The sequence below is a fragment of the Crocodylus siamensis genome, chromosome 5, assembly GCF_052110815.1.
Source record: "Crocodylus siamensis isolate JL-2025a chromosome 5, ASM5211081v1, whole genome shotgun sequence".
NCBI lineage: Eukaryota > Metazoa > Chordata > Crocodylia > Crocodylidae > Crocodylus > Crocodylus siamensis.
In genome coordinates, this window is record NC_143399.1 from 142,298,890 (window position 1) to 142,315,582 (window position 16,693).

At 42.3% G+C, this 16,693-nt stretch overlaps 1 protein-coding gene across 5 annotated transcripts in view; it reads right to left on the bottom strand.

Moving 5' to 3' along the window:
• Positions 1-16,693, bottom strand: part of RARB (retinoic acid receptor beta) — a 533,822-nt gene that overhangs the window by 301,124 nt on the left and 216,005 nt on the right. The window lies entirely within an intron of this gene.

The window sequence follows — 16,693 nt, forward strand, 5'->3', positions numbered from 1 at the left end:
GACTGCTTTGTCATGACTCAGAAAACTTAATATATTTGAAATAGTATCATTTGTGTAAATTAATAAAGCGATACAGAATTAAAAAATAAGATTGGTGGCTCTGTTGCTGTTGTTCTAAAGGGATGCTACAAAAATATTTTTCATTCTAAATCAACTATATTTAATAACTTGTTACTGCATTACACAATTCATGTCTCTCTCACTTTCCCCAGCTTTCCTTTCTTTAGTGGGTAGCTTGTTTTTTTTGTTTTTTTTAAGCTATTTACATTCAAGGTTTCTTGCATTATTCAGTGGTTGCCAAATCTATACTGAAAAGAAAAGATAAATGGTTAGGTCAGATGATGGGGTTAACAATTTACTGTGTACTGCCCTGAAAAGCCAGATATGGTAGTATTGGCTCATGTTTATGCATAGGAAAAGAAGTTGATTTCCTGTGCAGCCACTTTCCAATCATGCTGGAAGGATTCTGTACAATATGGAGCTTTGGACTGATTCAGTGGCTGCATCTACACAAGATGCTGACTGTGCAATAGCTTGATACTACTGTGTAGTAGTGTTGCATGGCAAAAAGCATGCCAAGACACTACTGTGCAGTAGTATTAGGCTACTGTGCAGTACTGTCACTTAAAAGGCATCACTGGCACTACTGCACAGTAACTCCAGTTATAACTTGCTTATACAAGTACTAAATAAATGCACAATAACCACTGCACAGTAACATCTCGCATAGAAGCACTCAGTACATAAAAGATACTCTGCTTCTCCTCTGCATATAGTTTACATCATCATACCGTGTCCAAAATCCCCATTCCCATATGAAGAATTTTGAAATACATGCAGGAGTCAACATTTTGGTGAAAAGGGGGATCTTATATCCTGAACTTAGCTTCCACTGAATTCACTGCCCTCTCTCAAAATATCAGAACACAGTTTTTCACCAGGATTAGAATTTCTGTACTTGCATTGTGAATCTGTTAGCCCTCCAGATACAATTTTCTTGGTGCAATCTTCTAATAAGAAGGTTCTAGGTAACAGAGATTTTGTCTACATTACACTCCTGTATGTTCTGTAATGCTGCTAAGAGAGACACCTGCCTAGTTCCTCCCACCAAGCATAGAAATTAGGCAATGTAACCCGCTTATAGCAGGTACATGCAATGCTGCTCTTTCTTGGGTGTGCTTCTTTGCTCATTCTCAAGCACCACAAAAGTTAATGGATTGTATAGATCTAAAAAAAACCAAGTTATTCACAGCCACGATTTTACTCACACCAAATGTAAACTCCAAATTTGTCCATATGTCAAGTCCTGTCCCTCACCTCAACATCATCTCTTTTTAATTGCAACTCTGCCAACCTGAGCAGTCTGCGGCGAGACCAGGGGTGTCAAACTCGCCACAATCTATCAAGTAAAGGCCTCCATAATTGGAGTGGCAGACTTTCCACCACAACCCATCCTTCAAGAAGAACTGCTTGCAGGTCAAAAATATCCTGAACTGGTCACGCCTAACCTGGAGCTCCAATCTAAAGGTCTTTCCCAAACTAGGGTGCCATATATAATTGTACAGCAAAATACACTAATGTCAAACCAGATGCTATGGTTTCATCTTGATTCTACATGCCTTAAATGGCCTCAGTTTATGCGAGGACCTTTTTGTGGTCTACAGATCACTTACAGATTTCTAAACTTCCTCAAGCAACAGATCAAGTTATTTATGTTTTATCTAATTATTCCTATCTGTAATTACTTTTTTTCCTTTTCCTTTTTTTTTGTTTTTGATTTTTTGATGCTGGAAGGGTAGCTGGCAAACAGGCATCTGAATTTCACAGTAAGCTGTTTCCACCTGCCAGGTGCTTAGTTAGTACCTGCTCAGAGCATTGTTTAAACAAGCTCACAATTCCTTGTACTTGCATGTTATCCTTCTTTGGATTCAGGCTATCTTTACATTTCCTGGCATTTGTACTTAAAAGTCCAGCATAATTTTTGTGGCAAAGCTCTGATAATAATGTTTATCTGAGACACCTGTCTGCAAGTATATCCATAGGGTCATCCTAAGCTGTGAAGTTCAGAGTCAGGTCCAGAATTGCCTTTCCTACAGTTGAAAGAGGGGGTAAAAGTGCTGGATACATGATTCTTGTTTGGCCCCTGAAAGAAAGAAGCTTTGATTTCTACTTCCTGAAAGTTCAGAAAGGCTTAGATCTGTGTAACAGATATTGTAGGCAAGGAGTGTGGTTAAGTGAGAAAGGAGGAGATGGCTGAAAGAACTGATTCAAGAATCTATTCCAGAGTCAGCTGCATTCATATGCTAAGGTTCACACTTTGAATAGTAACCTCAAAGAGAGACACCTGCTAAAACACATGAACAGAAGTTCATACTCTGGAAACATGGAGCATATGCTGCCATGTAATATTGAGCAAACAGCTGCTTTGGCTTATCTTCTTTCCCTAAATATATATCATACATATTATTACTCTGCTGAAAGGTACTTCAATTCTTCTGAGTCATTAAAGAATACTTAGCTTTACTGTATTCAGATGACATTTCTGCTGCCTATTTTAGAATCCAAAACCTTCATTTATTACAAGTTGTAAGTTCTAGTGTATTCTTAGTAAGAATCCCATAGGGTCAGCAGGATGTGTCAGTGGGCTAGGGGGGATTATGAACACTTATTTCAAAACCTACACTCTGTGGCTTCTTGTCAACAGAACAATAAGCTAGCAACATTAGAAGTAAGCATAGCCATTAAATAGGAGGGGACAAAGCCATGCAATGACTTGTAGGACAAAAATAGAAATTTTATTGTCAATATTTTGCTTAACAGGGAGCCAATAAAGCAACTGAAAAATGCATATAATACACGGAGATAACATAGCACGTGTAATCAGCTTGGGAGCAGCATTCTGAATCATCTGCAAATATTGCAAAACCTTATCAGTTAGGTCGTAAGGACAGAGTAGCAATAATCAATCATGTAAGCAACAAAATCAGCAGCATCTTTACTCCAGCACAATGTATTAAGGATTTCTGCATCCCAGGGCTAATTTTAAAGTAGATGTTTGACAAAAATAAGCATCTTCAAAAGTCCCAAGGCAACTCAGAACTGTAAGTTCCCCTTTCACAAGGAGCCAACAGGAGCCAAAAGGCAACTAAAAATCAATGAGACTTAAGATCCTAAGTCCCTAAGTCACTCTTGAAAATGAGACACAGACACTCTTGGATATTCTATGTGCAGTCTAACCTAACCAGATTAAACTGTGAATTCAACAGGGCAGGACTTAGCCTTTGGATACATCTAGATCTCTAATCTTTACTGACTAACCTTATACTAATAGGATAGGCACAAAATAAATTGAAATAACTGGAAGCATTTACATAGCTGTGACATGAGAAGCTGTCATTGAAGCAAGGTTTAGAGGTGTATAAAATGTGAATTTCTTATCTAGCAGAGAACATAATGTGGATTCAAGGTCTGAAACTCTCAACTAGCTCATAAACCCCACACTTTGCAACTTGGCTCCCTTAATCCCTACTTAGGCTGTGTACATGCATTCAAATAACCTGGGAGAACTCTCCCAGGTTTATTCTCCTGGTAGAGAAACTTACCCAGAACATATGTACAGACATTTGAATGCTGGGGCCCTGAAGAGGGGAGGGTTTGCAGTACTGACACTGTGCAGCCAGTGGGAAGAGACCTGAGTACACATCTCCACATGCTCTACAGGCCTCCTTAGCTGGCCTGGCAACAAATGGCAGCCCTGATTGGCTGACCCAGACTACTCATGGTCAGCCTGTGTTTCTCTGCATCATGATATGGGAATTGTGAAGGGGACATATTCTGCTTCCCACTGGAACACCAGAGTCCAGCAAGTGATACACTGCCTCCCTGGGTAGGAAAGCAGGATGCTGGAGGACTATGTTTTGTTCTGAGAGAAGCCATGGCAAGTACATTCATTCTCCTGGGACAAATTCTCTTAGGACTGATTTAACCCTGGTTATTCCCAGGTTATTTTATTCCTGAAGTGGCCATTTTTACCTTTGGGGAAAAAACCTGACCATATATACACTTGTAGTTTCTCCTGGGAGAGCAGTGACTCTCCCAAGAGAAATGGGATATCTGTACAGAGCCATAGAGGGAGTTTTGCTGAGCTGCTGCAGGCAGGGGAGAGAGAAGAGGATGGGTTCCTGATGCAGCCCACAACAACTCACCAAAATTCTCTACGTGGCTTCCCAGCATAAATAACTGCCCACATCTGGTGCAGGAGGAGGTCTGAATAAAAGCAAGCAGTGCTGTCTTGAGAAAACTGAAGGGAGTTGGCTATTAGTAGGATATCACTAGAAGATAAAAGGTTTCTACTCGAGATTCAGGTTTTCACTTTAAGCCTTGAAGTGAGACAGCAAAGTCTGGCTCACCCAGTCCTTGTATTCCAGATGAAAGAATTCATGTTACAATTGTGATGGGAATCAAATGATGTGAAGTTGCACTGTTAAACAAACACCAGAAGAAGACTTAACCCTTGTCAATGCATTAAACATAGTACAGACTACACAAATATCATCAAGCACTTCAGCCTGGTTATATGTACCTCCTACATCAGATTATTTTTGCACAGCAACAAATATCTGCCTAACAGGTCCACTGTACAACCTGATGGCCAATGGGTGGGAAGATATGTAAATTCCATCCCAAACAATATTTGCCCTGAGCAAAGGCAAATTGCCTGCAAGGTTTATTATAAGAGTGGCAGGGACACCTGATGAACCAAAAGAAGTTTGCACATTCTTGAACTGGGCTCTGTCCTGTCAGAGCCAGGTACTGTTGGTTCATCAAAGATGCCCCTGGCTTCAACTGCTCTTTCATGGCACAACCTTGTGCCCTGGCTGGGTTACCATGATGGAAGCTCTACATTACCTGACTGAATACGGCCCAGTGTAATTTTAGGTGTATGGAAGAGTTGATGAAACTGAAGCATGAGGAAAACAAAGGTTATTTTACAGTAAGGGTTCATGTGGCAATGTAGTGGACATCAGTGGCCAGGGAGAATTTATACATAAATAGAATGTTATGGGATTACCTTTTTACCATCAAGTGAAGTTTCTTCAAACTGGCAATGAATATGCAAACCAAACAAGTTAATCAGCTTGTCCTTGACTAAAAGGAAATTTCTGAACTGTAAACACACAGGAAGCTATTCATCCAATCATTCATCTCTGTGATCAAAAACAGTTTAAAAATGGACCAAGGAGATGCAAACTCAACAAGTATGGCTGAAATAATATGCCAGTTCATGAACATCTTGCAATCTTCCAAACAGAGAGTGTTAAAGAGACTCAAAAGGAGTCTCCACCAAAAAATTAAGCAGCCAGGACCTCAAATATTGTAGGAGATGTTTCTTTGGTGCAAGTAATCTCTTCAATTAAGAGTGGTCACTTATCATACCATACCTGTAGTTCTTTGAGAATTCTGTTCAGATGGATCATAAGACCTGATCTGCAGCCTCTCTACCTTGGAGATTATCTTTGCTAGGACTGAATTGGAGAAGGAATTGGGGCTACTTAGCAGTGCATATCCTCATGTCAGGGAAAGAAAGGATGTGGTAAGTGCAGACATGGCACCAATAGCTTTGATGATTACTCTGCCCAGTCTCACACACATAAGACACATGCACCATAAGAGAGAATCACAGTTCAAATACCTTTCCCACACCCTTCTGATTAAATAATTTATATAACTAAAAATGAGAGTGCACCACGGTTGTGTTGAATATTAGGCTTCTCAGGAACTGTTATATGTGATATCTTTGAAGTGAGTGTTACATGGAAGGTGTGCTCACAAGCAAGGTGATCCAGGCTCTAGCATAGGAACAGAACTCCAAGAGGACTGAGGCAGGACCATAACATGATGAAACATTCCTTTTCTTAAATGGTCTTGTGGACGTGGGCATGTGCCTCTGTGTCCAGTTATGGTCACCAGGACTGTTGCTTCATCTTCCCTCCCTCTCGCCTGCCACAACTTGTTGTTATGATAGTCTCTGGGAGGATGGATGGTATCATGCCAGTTGGTCCACTTGACAAGAAGCTGGTCTACTGCTCCTCCACCCCTACATCCTGCCTCTTTCCTCTTAGATGATAAGTCATAATGTTTTGGTAATGGTACGTGGGATCACTGGATTTTGATTCCTCCCTGACTCAGTTTGGTTACTTGCCCCATGGTAGGTGTCCCTCCCCTGGAGATAGGTCTCTCCTCAGGTGTAGATGTTCTGTTCTAGTCTGTGACTGTCTTTCTTCTCCCCTTTCACACACTCCCTTCATTACAGCCTCTGACTTCTCTGTCAGGAGGCTCTGCATTTGGTGCTTCTCCCTGGAACGACGGGTCTTGCAGAATGAAGTCTTTCCCTGCTGGTCCCCAGGACCCTTAACTAAACAGCTCATAGGGTGCAGGGGTACAGATTAAGACCCAATAAGTTGTAACTCAGGTACATGAGAAATCCTCCTTTCCCCTGTGGTCTCTCCCTTACTTGGGAGTACTAAATAAAAATAAAAATAAAAATAAACAGGCTCTCTCCCATCTGGCCTGTGATAAGTACTCCAAAAGACTATGAAGAGAACCCCGGGCCTTCGGATTTGAAGGCTCAGCTCAGCTCCCTGCAGTTGGCTCAAGCCTGGTGACTATTTACTCAGTCCGACCAGACAAATCCCTCCTTTGTCCGAGTTAATTCAGGAATCTTTCAACGCTAACCCCAACTCTACAGTCTTCTCTCGCCCTCTTCCTTGCTGGGCCTGGCTGCCCCTCTCCTGGGGAACTCCCTCTGCATGTCCCCTACCTCTTGGCTTGCAGTTCCATCCGTCACTGCTCTGCTGTCCAGCACTACTTATCTTGCTGGGTGGGTTGGTCACTCATGGTTGCCAGATCCTGGCGTCCCACAAGAGTTCGGATGGCTGGGTCCGCAGTACTGAGGATCTTCCTCCTGGTCCTTGTGTATCGCCTGTGCTCCTGAAGATGCCAGACGCCATGCCTCTCTCAGTATCTCTTTTTAAACGGCCCAGGCTTCCTCTTGAACCAGTCAGCGCTGGTTCCCAGGGGCACATGTTCCCCTGACCCTGGAGCCAGTGTGCCAGGGTCTCCTTACCAGCATGCCAGGGAAGTGCAACTCACCCAAATCCCACTGGGTGCTTTTCTCCCTGGAGCTCTTCTCTGATGTGCTGGGGAACAGCAGTCCATTTGAACCCCACTGGGCACTTTTTCCCCCAGAGCTCTTCTCCTGTGCACCAAGGAAGCACGACTCACCTAGACTCTGCAGGGTGAGTTTCCCCCACCCCCAGCAATGCCAGTACCATTAGCGGCTAGCAGGAGCTACATCCCAGCCCCTGCTATAGGTCTCATTTGTAATATACCCACTTTGCACTTGCATATACTCACTTTGGTTTTATCTTCAGGAATCTGTATTACAACATTTGCTACCCGATGTATTTTAATTTCACTTTTAAGGGATTATCAGGTCAAGATGAACCATTTTGCCCCACCCATCACCATTCCTAGTACCACATTTTAAACTAGTCAGCTCCTGTATCTTAAGATCTTAATATATATGAACTAAAAACAATCCTTTTTTTTCCTATTGTAGGTTTAGCCTTTGAGATCCCTTTACCACCAGGTAAGAGGAAATCAGGACTGTCTTTTTTATTATGAAGGTACAGAATTGTCTGCAACAAGCACAAATGTTTACTCTGCTTCATGGTATTGAGCTCAAAAAACACAGTAAATCTAAATGTCAGAGCAGAGAGGCAGAATAAATGGTCAGAGGGCAGGGAAACAGCAAAATAAAAGAGGTGCTCTTGTGAGATCCTGAACTCCAGCCCAACATTTCCAAGATGTTTGATTTAAGGATAATCCTCCAAGAGCAGCTCTGCATCTGATAAACACCAGTCCAGAAATCTGCTTTTGACATATGGTGAGGAAATGAAATGCATTCAATCTATATGAGGTTCACATTTTTCTGTATGTAAAAGTACACTCCCATTCCATGCCTCTAAGGCATCCTTTAAGAAGTAAAAAAACTGAAAGCCATCTTTGTAGTGCAATCTTATCCAAGGTGCTAAAAAAGGCCCAACTTAACAGCTTGACTCTCTCATCTACTCTTAAGCCTTAGAAAAACAAGTATCTCCAATTTGGGATTTACACAGCAAATCCAAGGCACGGCAGTTACTTGGCATTACACCTCCACTTGACATTCCTCACTGCCAAGGTAGATTAGTCACTATACCTCTTTCAGCTTAACTAAATACGTTCCTAAACAAAACTTTTTGCTAACACAGAGTTAAAGGGGAAAGTCTGCTTCAAGGGAGTTCAGTGAACCCCAGAGAGAATACTGTGTTTTTTCTAAAAAGTCTACACCTTTAAAGAACGGATACACAATAGAAAGTTTGGTTATGAACAGTTAAGAGATGCCTTCAATTCTCTGTTGCCATAAAACCTTTCATGAATCACTCTTTCACTCCCCACCCAACCTTAATGTTGCCCCTACAATTTGCAGAAGCACAAAGTTCCAAGCAAGGATATTACTTCAGAATTGTGGAATATGGATCTTTACCTTAAACCCTCTCCCCCACAAATCTCAAAGATATATATATATATATTTAATAAAGGAACTTTCACATTCAAGAAGAATATTAAGAATAATACACTTTTTCAAAGGAATCTACAAAACATAGCACTGATATAAAATTCTTCCAGTCAAATTCCTCTTTCCTGTCCTCAGTTGTAGGATTTCTTCCAGCAAGAACACTGCTCAATGAACAAAAGTTTACTTGTGAACAGGGAAGCATTACAGACATTGCCATATTAGATCAGGCTAACTCATTTTAGCTCAGTATCCTGTCACTAACAATGACCAAAACCAGACACTTCATAGGAAGAAGGAAGAAATCTCTAATACATGATTTACAAAATAAGCTGCCCACAGGGAAAATTTCTTCCTAACTACATCAGTAAGTGGCTAGTTTATACCCTGAAGCATGGGGGGTTTCTTTTTGCATTTTCTGTTTGTTTGGGTTTTTTTGTATTCTTGATCAATTGAACTGGATCTATTCTCCATATGTAATAATGACTTTTCAATCCTACAAACCGCTTTCCCTCAGTGACATCTAGGGACAATAAGTGCCAAATTTTACTAATGTATTTTGCAAGAAGAAATCTTCTTACATGTTTTAAAATGTCTGCCTTTCAGTTTTATGAAATATTCTCATTCTCATAATATGGGCAAGGGTAAGCATAATGCCTGATAAGGGTTTTAATTTGCTTAAGAGATGGCCAAATGCTTAAGTTAAGATGTTTGGGAAAAGAACTAATTTCTCATGCAGTCTTCTGAACACTACCTTTCTCATTAACAGCCTCCTTAGATTTCAGTAGAGTACTTTGATGGCAGCAAAATCAATTTTTGAACAACAAGTCAATCAAGGGCAGTGAGTCATTTCTCCAATTAGGTCATTGACTTTTTTCTAGGGTTACATTAGATTGATCTATATAGTGACTATCATACCAAACATTAGATAAATATTACTGAAGAAACAACAAAATCAACTAATAGTCATAGTAAACAGAAATATGATACAAAGATGATAAATGGTTGATGCCAAAGTAAATACAATGGTAGATGAGCTGAGAGAAGGAATGTCAAGCATTTAAGTAGGTCGCACAAAAGAATATGTTTATACTTGCACATAAATGTAAATATAATAAATTATGCCATGAATTTTCTCAGCTGGTCTTTACAGTGGGAAGGGCAGCAGCTTGAATAAGAATCTCCATACAAACATACTAATTCAGAAACATAGGCAGTTTCCCCTACTGTCTATCATGTAGTTGGCTTTTGTTAATGTTCTGTTCTATCAAGACTGGGTGAATATTGTTGGCTAGCTGATGATCTGGCTTCATGATTTTGGAGATGGACATACATTTGCAGTTCCTCATATTTGCTTCATGTTTTATGTTGACATATCTTGATTTGAAAATCAGTTCAATGACAACAGAGGAGGACACAGTGTATTTATTACGCTCATTTCCCTATACTATTTTCAACTATTGAGTTCTGCTATGTATACTAACTTGGCAAAATCTAAACAATTTCAGACCAGAAAAATAAGCAGCACATTTAAAAATAAAACACAAATGACATTCAGATAGACAAGTAAGTGATTAATCCTTTAAAACTTTACTCATGTGACTAATCCCAATAAATGTAATCATATGTTCTACTAAAATGGCAGTGACTCGTATGCAAAAGGGAGAGTGTAGATTTCATAGTTCTTCAACCAATGGGAAATAGAATTAACAGGACAGGTAAAACCTCAATGCAGTACTTCCACCACAGATACTGGCAAAGCAGGTCACAGCAGCAAGACCCTGACTGCCATTAGGAATGCATGGCCCAATAAGTGTTGCTGAGCATCTCAAGGATTTCCATACATAAGCTAGGGCCCCACTGAAGAATACCATCAGAGAAACTGATGGCGAAGAAATTAGAATTTTCTGCTTGACAGTTTTTTAAATGAGAAAGGAGAAAGCATGAGACACAAGGCGAAGAAAAATAAGAAGTATACTGTATTTACTCAAATATAAAATGACCCCCCCAATAATTAGATACTATACATGAAAAAATTATAAATGATATAATTTTCCAGATACAGAATCTAATTATTGGAGACTTGCCTTGAATGTGTCCCCCTCCCACTGCTACAGCAGGGAAAATAAATCTGGGGGGTCAGGCAGCCCCTTTGCCCTTTGGCCCCCAACTTCTTCCCCCTAGAGCTCCCCTCTCCTCCTCCCCCTCACCCCACTATCAGACCCTACTCTCCCTGAGCACATGGCAGCGAGGAGCAAATCTCATAACACTGACCTTGAATTAAATGTAGTAATTTTCATATAGGCAAATCATCACCTATAGTAAAACACATAGTAATTTAGTAACATAGGATCTATCTACACATATGCATTTAATGCACATTAGCCCAATTTAAGGTGCATTAAAAGGTCACGTCTACACTTAATGTGCGCTAAAAATGGTGATTTTAGGCTCTTTGAATCTAAATTTGATACCTGCATGAACAGCTAAGTCACATTAGTGATAGATGCACTAATGCACATTAGTGTAGATGCCCTAATCCACATTAATGCAGCATGCGTCAATGGATAGATACCATCTTAATGCACATTAGCATGTCTGCACATGCGCTAATGCAATTTAACTATTCATGCCTTATTTAATGCACCTTAATAGGCATTAGCATCTCCTTGTGTAGACACACAGCTAAATCACCTTGGGCTGCCCTAATCTAGCCTTGGGGAAGGTTCCCATCAATAGATTGCTCTTTGGCCTGTGTGCCAAGATCAGGATGATGGTCTGGTCTGGCTAGGAGGGATCAGAAGGGGCAGCGATGGCAGCAGCAATGTTTGAAATGGCAAGGAAAGAGATGGGACAGACTGCACCTGGTGGAGGACAATGCATGAGAGCCAGGAGAAGGAAGCAGTCCTGTGTAAAGATTTCCACAAGACACGGTTTTCCCTTGGGCATTTCGCAGCTAGAGATTACTCAGCTCTATTTCAGCAGGGGATGCTAAAGGGTTGGGCACTTGATATGGATTGCCTAATCCAGATGTGGAGCAACTTGGACTGTGAGGTAACATTTAGGTATTAGACAGTTTTGAGAGACTTGCAAGGAATGTCAGGAAGACTCCATCCTGGTATATTTTGATTTGGGGGCTTTTGAGGATGCCCGAGAATAAGTCATTACAATTAAGATGTATATCAAGGCAGTACGAGAGAGTGGAGAAAGTGGAAAAGGTCCAAGACTTGAATGGGGTATGGACTTGGGTCTGGAGAGCCTGGGTATCACTATGAACAGCTTCAATAGGGGCAGGTGTGGTATGACACCTGCCTCTAGAAAGTGCCTTAGGGCCCTACCAAGGACTGGTGATGTACTATGGACAGCCAAAATTATGCAAGAGTTTCAAGGAGGAGGGGCATTTGGCAATGGCCTGCCCACATGAGATTTGCAAAGCATGCAAAGAAGTGTTGCAGAATGCAAGAGTATAAGAAGGAACAGAAGTGTAATTTGTGTGGAGAATTGGGTCATGTTCTACACACCTGCCCCAAATCATTTGCAAATATAGTCAAAAGAAGATCAGGTGGAGAGAGTAGAGCAGGGGAAACCAGCCTGGGGGAGGGGAGGGGCAGGGGCAGACCACAGGGGGAAAGATGAGAGAAGAAAAAGCAGATGAGGCAGTGGAAAACAGGCCAGAGGGGGAGGGAGAGATGGGGCCCGTGGAGGAGGACAAGTCAGGAGAGAGGAAAGGAAAGAGATTAGAAAGGGGAAAGGAATAGAGAAGAAGGGAGCACAGAAGGAACAGGAGGATGTGAAGGGGGCTATAGAGCGAGAACAAGGAGAGGGGGAGAAGAGGCAGGGATGAGTGGAGTAGTCAAGATGGAGGGAGAGAAAGGGTAGGAGGAAAATTGGAAAGTTCCAATAGGAGGAATAGGGAGAGGGAGAAAGGAGGCAACAAGGGCTAAGGGAAAGGGTAGGGAGTGGTGGAAGAATAGAGAAGAGGAGAAGGAGGGAGATGATGACAATATGGAGTGGTCTGGAGGATGCATGAAGTGGACATGTGAGAGGGAGGTACTTGAGAGGAGACAGAGATGCAGAAGGAAAGAAAAGGAGATGAACAGACAACAGGAGTCTCCATTTGAGTCCTCCCCCCAATCCACTCAGCCCTGTAGCTCTCAAATTTATCAGGGCCTTCAGAGGGAATCCAAAGCCCCTCCAGAATAGAGATTTTACAGTTTGTTGCATGCAATGGACATGCTGAAAGGAGAAGGTGGAGGAAGAACAGAAGAGAAGAAGAAAGAATTGATCTAGAGTTTGGAATCAGAAGCGGAGTCATGCCAGGACCTAGATTTCAGTGCACAGATTAGACTTGAAGCATAACTATGATTATCATGCTAATACTGGTTAATGCAGGAAGCATTCACAGCCATGCAAAATGGATGGGGGTGGACCAGTATTTGGACCAAATGGAGGAAGACATGGGATCCCAGGACACAGGGAATATAAAGACCATATAGGAAGATGGAAGCATGACCTATTTATGTGGTTGGTCAGTAATGAGAACAGGGTGGTGAATGTGGTAGTATTAATTAAAGTTCTACAGATGTAACTAATAAGCTATCAGGAGATAATGGGGGGAAGAATGTGTTACAGGTGATCAGGGAGAAGGGAAGGGAAAAGTTTATAATATTGAAAGTTTATGCACTGGCAGAACAAGAGGCATACTGCACCCTCTCTGAAGAACTGACAGTCCTCCTACCAGGAGCACTGCCCCTAATACTGGCTGAATATTTTAATTATATCTTGGAGGAAAGGGGAGAGACACTTCAGGAGGTCCTCGTGGATAGTGGTAAGAATGGTGGCAAAGCATAAACTATGAAAAGCATAAACACTGAAAAGTCTCCATGCCTGGAGCTGAGAGTAGGTTTACTAGAGTGGATGTGGGTGGCAACTCATGTTTGGGTCTGTAGACTGGAAAGTAAAAACAACAGAGAGAACACTGGTCTTCTCTGACCACCTGCTACTGAGGACAGTGTTGGAAGTGGGAGAGTAAGGAACACAAGCTAGAGGGAAGTATAAGTTAAATACAAGACTATTGGAAGATGAACAAGTATGCAGATGGTATAGAGGCTATTATGAAGAATGGGAAGCAATGAAAGGAATATATACAAGAAGAGTGAAATAGTGGGAAGATGTTAAAGAGAAAACGCAAGCCGTTTTTCAGAACATGGGGCAAAGAATCATACAATCATAAAATCATAGAGAAGTGCCAGAAGGGACCTCCAGAGGTCTTCGAGTCCAACCCTCTTGCATAATGCTGTTCTAAGCCTTTCCGTTTTGGCTTTCCAAAAGAATAATTCCAGCTCCTGGTCACTTTCCACCCACTTGGCTGCCTGCAGGTGGCTCCTCGTCATGCTGGGTAGCCAAGTGGGTGGAAGGCAGCTGAAAGATGGAGCCCCCTGTACTGGAACAGAAACCACCCAGCTGCAGCTTCCCCCGACCTGGCTGGGCATGTGGTACCCAGCACATGTCCCTATGGCTGCCACCTCTTCCCTGCACTACCTACTGCCTGTAGCAGCACAGCAAGGGGAGGAGGAGGAGGAAGATCTGTTGGACATAGGGGGAGCCCAGCAATGGTTGGGCAGCTGCAGCTGCAGCTGCAGCAGCAGGAGCAGGAGCAGCTGTGCTGGGAAGCTGTGTGCACAGCTGGGGCGGTTCTGTCAGTGGGTGATGGCTGAAGCATGGCACAAGCTGCCTTGGGTGAAAGCAGATGGGACTACTCAGCTCATGCAGAGCACCACAGGGGCAGCCTCCAGCCAGACACAATCAAGTGGGGAGAGCTGTTTCCCAGTGGAGTTCTGGGACCTGCCTGCCATGGGGTGGGAAGACAGCCGGCTCCATCATGCAGGGCTTCTCCTGGTGGCACACGAGTGCCAGGAGCTGCACATGCACTATGGGGAGGTCCACACAATAGAAGTGAGCCAAACCTGGCTGTGTTCCTTGCCATCATGTACAGCACTGGCTGGAGCCGCACCACTGGACAGCAGTACCTGCCACAAGTGCCCACCACCTGCTGCTGCTGCCAGTGGAAGGGGGCTGGTGCCATAGGGCGAGTTTGGGAGGGGGATCCCCACACACCCCTCTACCTTCCTACACCCTGCCCCCACAACTCCCCACATATGCACCCCCAACATACCCTACACCCCTGCACAATTACAGCCACACCCACTCACAAAGCACACACATCCCCTACACCCCACCATACACACACTCATCCCCAACCACATACCCCCACACACAAAACATATATACACACAATATACAAGAGTAAGACTATTTTTGAGTTATTAGGCAATCATCTCTATATATGGTGCTCAAACACAAATCATGACAAAAACATTTTTTGTAATAAAATTAAAATATACTATAGTAGGTGTTTGACTTTTAGTATATGATTTGGCTTTTTTCTGGTTCCAAGATGGCACCCCCCCTCTCTCAAAAGGAGTACTTCCAGGGGCAAGGGGAAGAACTTCCAATGGCAAAGGTTAGGGGCAGGACTTCTGGTTCCAAATGGTGACCAGGGGGCAGGGCACCTGTCAAGGGGCAGGGCTACCCTTGTGGCCCTTGACAACTCCCCAAAACTCATTAAATGGCCCTTCGGCCAAAATAATTGCCCACCCCTGGAGTAAGAGGTAAAGCTACAGCTCCATCTGTTCCTTACCCACCTATGCTAGATGGGGAAGTAATAGCTGTGAAGTATCTGTTTACTGCTTACAGACACCCATAGTTCTTCAAAAGGTCCATCATGGCTTCAGAGGTGACTTGATCCAGCTCTCACTGAAGACTCCAGTAGGATTTCAGTGGGAACTGGACCAGGCCCTTGCTAACCCTTCAAAATACTGTATCAATGAATAGTGGCCTGCACTCGCTATACTAGATATCAGGCTTCATTTCTCCTGGCCTAGTCAGCTCAGCATGTTCCCCTTCTGCCACTGGTCCAAGCTTCATCGGCCTGACTTTGGAACCACTCAAACCAAAACTCAAATCCAAGCCTCCTACCTACCAATGTGGAAAATTACTAATAGCCTACGAAACCACTCAAGTAAGTGTACAGCAGTTTGATACCAAGAAACAGCATCCAAGCTTTCTATGAAAGTACATATACATGCATCCTCAATAGCTGTTATTTTGCAAGAGAGGGTTCTTTCTCTGACACCGTGACCCAGCCATTTTAGACTCTCTTTAAATCACACTTATTTCCTCAGAGCTGTCCCATGTGTTTCCTTGCAGGCTAGCCTTAGTTTCACCAATTTTTAATTAATTGTACACATGAGAATGAGTTCCTCCACAAATCTAGTTAGCTGTTTTCAATGTTGCATGGTCAAGAATAATTTCCTAGTTATACTGTAAAGGAACTATAGGTTTCTTCTATTAAAACCAGAGGTCACCACAAATTGTAAAGGACCTAAATATTTTATGATTAGCTTTACAGGATTAAAAAAGGACTCAGCATTTTACTATGACAAACTATCTGGAGAAGGTTAAAAACATTATTCTATTTTCAACTTATCAAGAATATATTAACAAAATATTTTAATCTATTCATATGCACCCACATTTTGATTTATAACTTGGGAATGTACCAGAGTTAGATGGTATTCCCATTTTCATTTTTTAAAAATAAAAATGTTCACAATGAACTTAGTGCTCACGTATGTGCCCAAGTGAGATGACTGGGAAAAGAAATTCACTGTTTATTCACAGAATACACACAGAATGGCATGATTAATTTTATTTGCATTCTGCTATCACCCAAAGGTGCCAGGACTTTACAAATAAAAAGGAATGCAAGCTTTTACCCCACTGGTTCATATTATAAAAGACACCAAGCACCCTAAGGTTTGTGGAAGAATGGGACCAAATATACCACCAGAAGCTTTCTGTAATATTAAATATCCACAGATGACCCTTTTCCACTTGAATGCAGCAGCCATGAGGACCTGAAACCCATGCTGTAGCCCATATGTTTCCACAGACAATTCTTCCCCTACCATTGCAGCCTAGAGGACAAACAGAACTGAGGCACATATTCTTGAA